The sequence below is a fragment of the Phasianus colchicus genome, chromosome 4 (assembly GCF_987193195.1).
Source record: "Phasianus colchicus chromosome 4, bPhaCol1.hap1.1, whole genome shotgun sequence".
Lineage (NCBI taxonomy): Eukaryota > Metazoa > Chordata > Aves > Galliformes > Phasianidae > Phasianus > Phasianus colchicus.
The window spans coordinates 36775013-36782963 of NC_143439.1; the positions used below are offsets into that span (position 1 = coordinate 36775013).

At 37.7% G+C, this 7951-nt stretch overlaps 1 protein-coding gene across 1 annotated transcript in view; it reads right to left on the minus strand.

Moving 5' to 3' along the window:
* The window catches only part of LOC116231249 (bifunctional heparan sulfate N-deacetylase/N-sulfotransferase 3), a 283982-nt gene extending 276586 nt beyond the window's left edge, over positions 1 to 7396 (minus strand). The window contains exon 1 of the transcript XR_016466079.1: positions 6898 to 7396. The gene's annotated coding sequence lies outside the window, so the exon portion shown is untranslated. The remainder of the gene's footprint in view (positions 1 to 6897) is intronic.
* Between the last annotated feature and the right edge of the window lie 555 nt (positions 7397 to 7951).

Genomic DNA, 7951 nt, shown 5'->3' on the forward strand with positions numbered 1-7951 from the left:
CCAGCAACCAACCACAACACTAAAACCATGAGTCTACTCATTGATGCACTGAACGTTTTCTCCTTTATCCTGAAAAGTACTTCAGTACACAACACTCAACTTCTAGCAGGTAAGAAATGGCAAAATTCAAAAGCACCATTATTTTCCAGAGGACTGACAGCAGTCTGTATAACTATAGAATCACTGTCATTCATATTTAATTCTGCTAACTACTACTTGTGCACCAGAGAGCTTTAAGATCTGATCTTAGTCATAAAAGTGAAACTGCAAGTCATTTTCCTCCATCTTTGCTGGAACAATTTTGATTAAGATTTATTATTTGTTCACATCTTTGATTTACTGATGAGCCCTTGTTTTCATGACAAGCAATACAGTTACCTGGGAATACATTTGATTATGGCTTAGATAATTTATCATAAATTATCCGCCTTTAGGCAGAAGCAAGTAAGAAGCAGATGCTTCTTTTCTTTAAGATATGGACATCTTAAGCACATGTTAGATGCAAAACTGTAACATCTACCCACTTCAGCCTACTTACAGCCAAAAATTGCACATAAAGTTTAGAAGCCTGCTCTCTGATGAACAGTTATCTCCATATTATGATGCTGGTGGTTGAAAAACACCGAGAAAACCCAAAGTAGATGCCAATTCTTCTTCTTTAAAGAAAAAAAAGGAAAAAAACAACAACTAATAAACTAAGTCATAGACAGAGGCAAAATGTAGACATCAGTATGGATGCATGCATATAGCAGGTACTTTTAGCAATAACCCAACATCTAGCAGGTGCTGGAGCATGTATCAAGACCTAATTCTCTACGAACAACAAACAGTTCTTCCACAACAGCCTTCTCAATTTATCATATTATAATTGAAGAGTAGCCTCTCCACAGCCAATCAATATGCCAAGCCAGATGGCATGTACTTTTCACAGTTCCAGACGACAGGACTCTGCAGCTCAACCTTTGGAGCTAGAAGGATTGCTCCTAACAGTACCAGATTTAAAGAAAGAGCTTGGATATTTTACAGCACGCAAATGCAGAGAACATAACTGAACTTCAGTTATACTCAGCTAGACTCAACCAGAAATGCAATACATACCTGTGATTTTTTGACAGTTGACAGATTGTTTTTTTTTTTTTTTTTTTAAAGAACAGTCCTAGCACTCCCTTGTATATTTTTTTTTTTTTTTTTTTTTTTTTTTAGTATTGGACTCATCTTGGTGTAACATTTATCCTATTTGTTCTTACACAGATGCATGTTAGCAGTAGCATTGTGCATTCTCCTCTCATTGTGAGTGGATGAGAGAAATACAGAGCTAAAAATAGAAGAGCCAATATTTTAAAATAGACAAATTCCTATCTCCAGGTAGCATTACAGCATTTTCCTCCAAGGTTTTGAATCATTGTCCATTTGTATTTTAAACTTGCAGCTCTATTTTCAGCCTCTTCATCACTCCTCCACATGATATTTCACGTAACAAGACACTTGAGAGGCTCAAAGTAAGTAAGTAGCTACTGAGACAGTACTACTTCAGTCAACTTCACATCTGGTAACTAAACTAAGCTTCTCTTACTACACGTTACAAACAGTACATCACAAACTAACCAATTCTAAGGCTACATTTCCACCTCTTCTAACTCTCTCCCTGAAAGAGAGAAAGAAAGTTAAATTACTGAAAAAGCATCTTCAAATAAATTTAATTTTCTTCAGCATTGTAGACATCATCCAACAGGTTTCAGATCAGGTGAGAAACAAACTGGAATCACACAAGAGTTATGGTTGGAAAAGACCTCCAAGATCGTTTCATTCAGCCGTCCACCAAACACCAATATTGCTCACCAAACCATGTCCCTAGGTACCATATTTACCCTCTCCTTAAACACCTCCAGGGATGGTGACTCTACCACTTCCCTGGGCAACATGTTCCAAAGCCTCAGCACTCTTTCTGAGAATAAGTTCTCCCTAATATCCAATCTAAATCTCCTCTGGTGTAACTTGAGGCCACTTCCTCTTGTCCTATCAAATGATACAAAGTACAGGATAGTCTCTGATTCCCATATCAGTAGCAACTGCACAGCTCACAAGAACACATCTGAGGAGTTAATGAGCAGCTTTTCCTCTTCTTCTATAGGGTGAGACCTGTTGAATTGACTCTGCCTGACATTCTATTGCACTAAGCAGCTCATACAGGAGCATAAACTATGTGCTCATTTTCTGTGTACTCATCATGAGAAATACCAGATGTTTCAAAAAGAAAAAGAATGATTTGGAGAGAATTTATTTCAGCAAGGACAGTGTTTGAGGCAGCAAGCATTAAGCAGAGAACAAAATATTTTAGTCTCAGCTGGTGAAAGGAGAAGGTGCAATATTTAATCATGCTGCTAGGTTAGAACTCTACGTGGCAGCTGGCTGACACATCCTGTAGAAGGGTAGCTGCCAATACTTTGCTTGAAATACTTTTTTGCTCTAATATCAGTCACAGACAACAAGCATCAGCCAAGTCTGTTTCTATTTTGTGTTCTATTCTGTGCACTGGTGTGTGGGATTATTTCTTTGTTTGGATTTTAGATGAGCAGTTGATAGGAATATCAATATTTTTACTAGCATCACAGCTCAGGGAAGGGAAAAAAATTCAGGAAAGCATACATAGGGCATTATCCTAAGCAATTACTCTGTCACAATCCAGACATTAGGACAGTCAGATGACAGTGCAGTACAAGAAGGATGATCAACAACTGCAAGTGAGCTGGGTTGGAAACTTCAGTGGCCACAGTATGCAGAGAGGATGCCACTAATTAGACATGGAAGTAAAAGATGCACTGTTATCCAATTTGAAGATACGACAATACTTAACATAATATTTGACTGCCAAATTAATGCTAGTATTTCTTCTAGTCACAACAACACTTAATTCATTCAAATATTACATTGCAGTGGTTCCCAATCCTCTTATCTTCATAAGCAGCAAAGAGATAGCTCTCATGACAGATTTGGTCCTTCTAACTTGCAGAAACAATCAAAGTCCCACAGTGTTGATAAAAAGATGCTGATTATAGGCTAGTTTGCATAGTTGTTCCCCCCCCCCCCCAGATACTCAAACTCAATTTTCACCTGCTATTCAGAATCACACAGAATGGCCCAGGCTGGAAGGGACCTCAAGCATCATGAATCTCCAACGCCCCCCACCCCATGCAGGGCCACCAACCTCCCCATTTAATGCCAGGCTGCCCAGGGTCCCATCCAGTCTGGCCTTGAATATCTCCAGGGACGGGGCACCCACAACCTCTCTGGGTGGCCTGTTCCAGCATCTCACCACTCTCATAGTAAGGAGTTTCCTCCTGACATCCAATCTAAATCTCCCCTCCTTAATTCATGATTCAACTTATTCTGTAATAAACATAAGTGGTGTAGCAAGAACCTTAATATTTTCAATCACTTCCCTCCTAAAATTTACAATAGGAATTTTTCAATTCAGATTCTTATTAGAAGCTAGTAAACTAAATAAAACCATGGATCTTAGTTATATCAGGTACTATAGAAACATATGAAAATTTAAAAGAAAGACAAGGAAAAAAACAACTTTCAGACATCACTGTTGAAGACAGATGTTTTCCTCACTGTTTCCATGCCTTTATGTTGCACAAACTAAGTCTACTTAAGTAACACCTAAGAAAAGCCAAAGTTAAAAAAAACATACATGTACAGCTAATATAACTAGAGTAACTTCTTATCCTAGACAAGATACCTGTTTCCAAAAGACAACTAGAACCTACCCTGGTAACTGCAGAATAACACTAGTTTTTAAAAATAGAAAATAATTCTAAAGAACAAAGCTGAGCAGAGCTGGTTTTAGTACCTATCAGAAGCTTAAGTCTCTCTTCTCAATCAGAGCAGCTTTACAACATGAAGATATACTTTGGTTTCTCTTAAATTAGAAGCCTTTGAAATCAACCGTTATTCAAAGCACAGTACTTGAATTTCTAGAATATATTTGTAAAAATCTAAACTCTTTGAAGTCTTATACTCTCCTTCAGTGACTGTCAACTACTTTGACAAAACTGACACAGAAGTTTCCTTAAGAAATAAAGTGCTTTCAAATGAATACTTGTGTGACAAAATGGATTTTTAAACTGTCCTCTGAGTCATGCTGCTTGACCATTCGTTACGCAAATACAGCAGTGAGACAGCAAAGATTCATACTACCTATTTTAGCAAATACTAGCCTGTCACAGGTGTCAGCAACACACATCAAGAGATGAGGCAGCAAACACAAAAATACTGCAAATGGTCAATTTCACTTTCCAATGTGAAACTACATGCAGATTAGTATACAGGACAGTATTAATGCAAGTCTTTGTCTCAAAAAGAACAAAACAAAAACAAAACACAACATTACAAACTTTGGTAACACTTATCTTTCTTTGCCTGTAAAGTATACATTGTGTAAAGTATCCACATCTATGAAGTGGAAGTCTCTGCTTATGAGTTATATTCTCTGCTTATGAGTTATATTCTCTGCTTATGCGTTACAAGGAAAACATCATTTATAAACACTTCCATGTACCTCAAAGTCCTATTATTCAGTCTTTTTTGTACTGGAATAGAAGACTTGTGTTTATATTCTAAGCAATTATGTTTAAGAATGCAACTGAGAAGGCACCATATATGCTCATTAAATAGTTCCTGACTATTCATAAGCTATCAAATATCATGGTGTAGCTCAAGTAAATTACTTGGATGCTCAAGATCCAGGTTTGAACTCCTCGTTCACCAGTAACTTCTAATTTCTGTACAGTTACTTTAAGCATAACATTTTGAGTGTTTCTCATTAATGTAAGTCATCAAACAACAGAATAGAAATCAAGTCCTAAACTCTGGAAGACTGGATAAAGCTTTAAAATTACAAATTGTTTCACAACACTGAACAAGAATGACTGACACAGTACATATTTGAATAAATGATCTTCAGTGAATCTAGAATTCTTAAACTTTAGCTGATTTAGGCATTATTATGAGTTGTCAGAGCCAAAACATACACAAAATACTTTCTAGCAGAACTTCATTGATATTTGCATGTTTCAGACAATACGGAGCTTAAAGGCTAAAACATAAAAGATCGTAAGTGCACAAGAGGTGAATGCAGCAGCATGGTACTTAAAAACCAAAATATTCAATTTTTTTGACCAGCATGGGACTAAATAAAAACAGAAACAAAAACAGCCCACACAAACCACATACATGAAGTCTGTAAGCAACAGAAACAATGGTCTTCCAACCAAACATCTGAGGCCACAGCAGGAACACTGCCTGGTCTTGCTCCCTAACAATGCAATTCAGGGGTCAGCTGGGCATCAAAACTGTTCTGTGATGACCAACTATTGTTTAAAGAAGTAAACAAAAGAAAATCCATAATTTCGATAAATATATTAGATTGATTCATTTTGATTTTATCAAGATCCTTGCTAAAAGAGGTTGCAACATCCATACTGTGTCCCCCCTTCACTGGTTTCTTACCAGCTACACCACTACAGATATACTAGAAACATATGAGTTTTGTACATAAAATAACACCACCCAGTTAATTAAAAGAAGGATTTTGTAATCCCAAGTATATAAATTCATCATTTTCCCAAGTTCTATAAAGAATCATTTGATTTTTCAAATATCTGGAAAACTTTCAGGGTTGGGACTGAAAGCTGTAGGTTTGCTGGAATTAACACAAATTATTCTCCTCATTACAATCAACAACTTAAGTAACTACTTAATGCACATTTTTTTCTGTTATTTTCTTTTGAAGATTTTTGCAACACTCACTCTGTAACACTACCTTCAGAATTCTGCAATGACGACTAACCAAATTCTTCATACTGTTGCATCCCTCCTTTTGTACAAATCATTTAAAGTCTGTTTAAGCCAATAATCGATGAACAGTAACAAGTAATTCTTTTATTTTTAGGCAGGACTAGATTACATCAAAATTTTACTCCACTGCACAGCACATGTAAATCCCATGTTTTCTTTTGTTTGTACGACTGACCCACTTTCTCCATTAGTTTAAAAATTCCCTGTAAAATATGATTTTTTATTTTTTTCTTTTCTTTTTTTTTTTGTAATTTGCAATGCATGATTCTTCAATCACAGGATCAGTCAATGTTAAAATAAAAATTGTTAAAAACAGGAGCTGACTGCACGTGTTGTGCTTTAGGAGTTGTCAACAAAATGCTGGCGATTTACACCTTGGCAAAGATTATCTCACATAACAAGAAAAAACCCCACTTAGAAAGTTACGTTATTTACTTTTCTTTAAAACATGTTTCACATTTAACATTATACCATTACTTTGAATAAGGACGACAGAATTGAGTCACAGTAAATACATCTGCTTCAGTATGTTACCTATTTGGGCCACACAGAGCAGAATTCTAGTACTTTTACATAACAACTGTAAGGTTGGTTTGGAATTTAGTTACATTCAGTTTTAAATTAAATGAAGAAATATGGTTAAGTATAAAATTGTTTCTCATTGTTACTATTATCTGAGAAAGAACAGGTGTTCACACTCTTTAATTTTAAAATAAGCTACTAAGAAAGTTAATCATGCTTAATCCTACAGAGAACAGACAACACAAAACAAAAGGAATCTCACCAACAATAAACGCAACAGACTGAGCTTTGCAAGATTCCAAAGGTGTTCTTCTCCTGTACTAAGCTTCTGCCTGTAATAAGCTAGCAACAGGACTGAACTAATTTCCTGATTTTCCTTACCTCATTGCTGTTAATAAACTGTTAATACTCAAAATTGCAAAATTAACCAGACACATTAATAACCTGGCAACAGTGCTGCGAGGCAACAACCCCCTCTTTCACATACGCTTAACATCAAGCATTTCCCCTTACCTTCAGTAGCTCCATAAACAAGGATTCCGTAGGAAAGTACTGAGCACAAGCTCACTCTGCAGTCATCTCCACCAACAGCTTTCTCTTTTCCTTCCTTAGCACATGAAATCAGAGCAGAATCTCCACCTTCTCCCTAGGTGCTAACAGCACCAAGACATGTTTTATTGCCTTGATTAAGTCTTCTCCAGCAGCTGCTTCTCCTTATAGCTGTGTCCTCATGTTGGCCATGCCCATTTCTCCCCTTCCTGTTTATCCTCATGATAAATATCAATCTAAATAAGTAGGCACCTTTTCTTTGCCATCTCCCAAGAGCACTTTGTATAGCATCCAGCAAGGAAAAGCATCACATGCTGAGCCTTTTCAAAGCGATAATGGCTGAAAGGTTCCTCGTTGCAGCTCTTCTCACAGACCAGGCGTGATACCCATGGCTTGCGAGCCCTCCTGGATCCATCCCTCAGGATCACACCGGTCATTCTCTCAGGCCACAACTTTCTCAAACCAGGAAAAAGTCCCATTTAGTTCTGCTTTGTCTATAAACATCAAGACCACGCTTCCAGCGCCCTCATGGCTGAAGGGACAGCCTGCCACCCTGAGGCGATGGCTCGCGACGCCCAAAGCCTCGCGCTGCCCCGCCGTCCCGCCCTGCCCCGCCTGGCGCCGGGGGTCTGAGGGCTGTGATTTCCGCCAGCGCCACCCCGCTCTGAGAAACAAGCTTACTTACATCGTGAACAGTTGAGACAATTCGTATGATTAAGCTTTTTCCATAACGTGGAAGTCAATATAGGAGAAGGGAGGAAAAACTGAGACGATAAATTAATCGAAATGAGCACAGACGCTGATTCTTCCTTGGGAGACTGCTGTGTAACAAAGAGGAAGGAAACAACAGGCATTTGGTGGTGGTGTTTTATGTTTATTTTTTTTTATTTTTAAGAAGATTTTGGCTAAGAAGATGCACGAATAGTTTTAGAGGGAAGAGACTACTCTTTCTGTAAGACTGGTGTATGCTTGCAGCTCTGTTGCATGCACTGGGACCTGAAACCAAGGCAGTAAACAG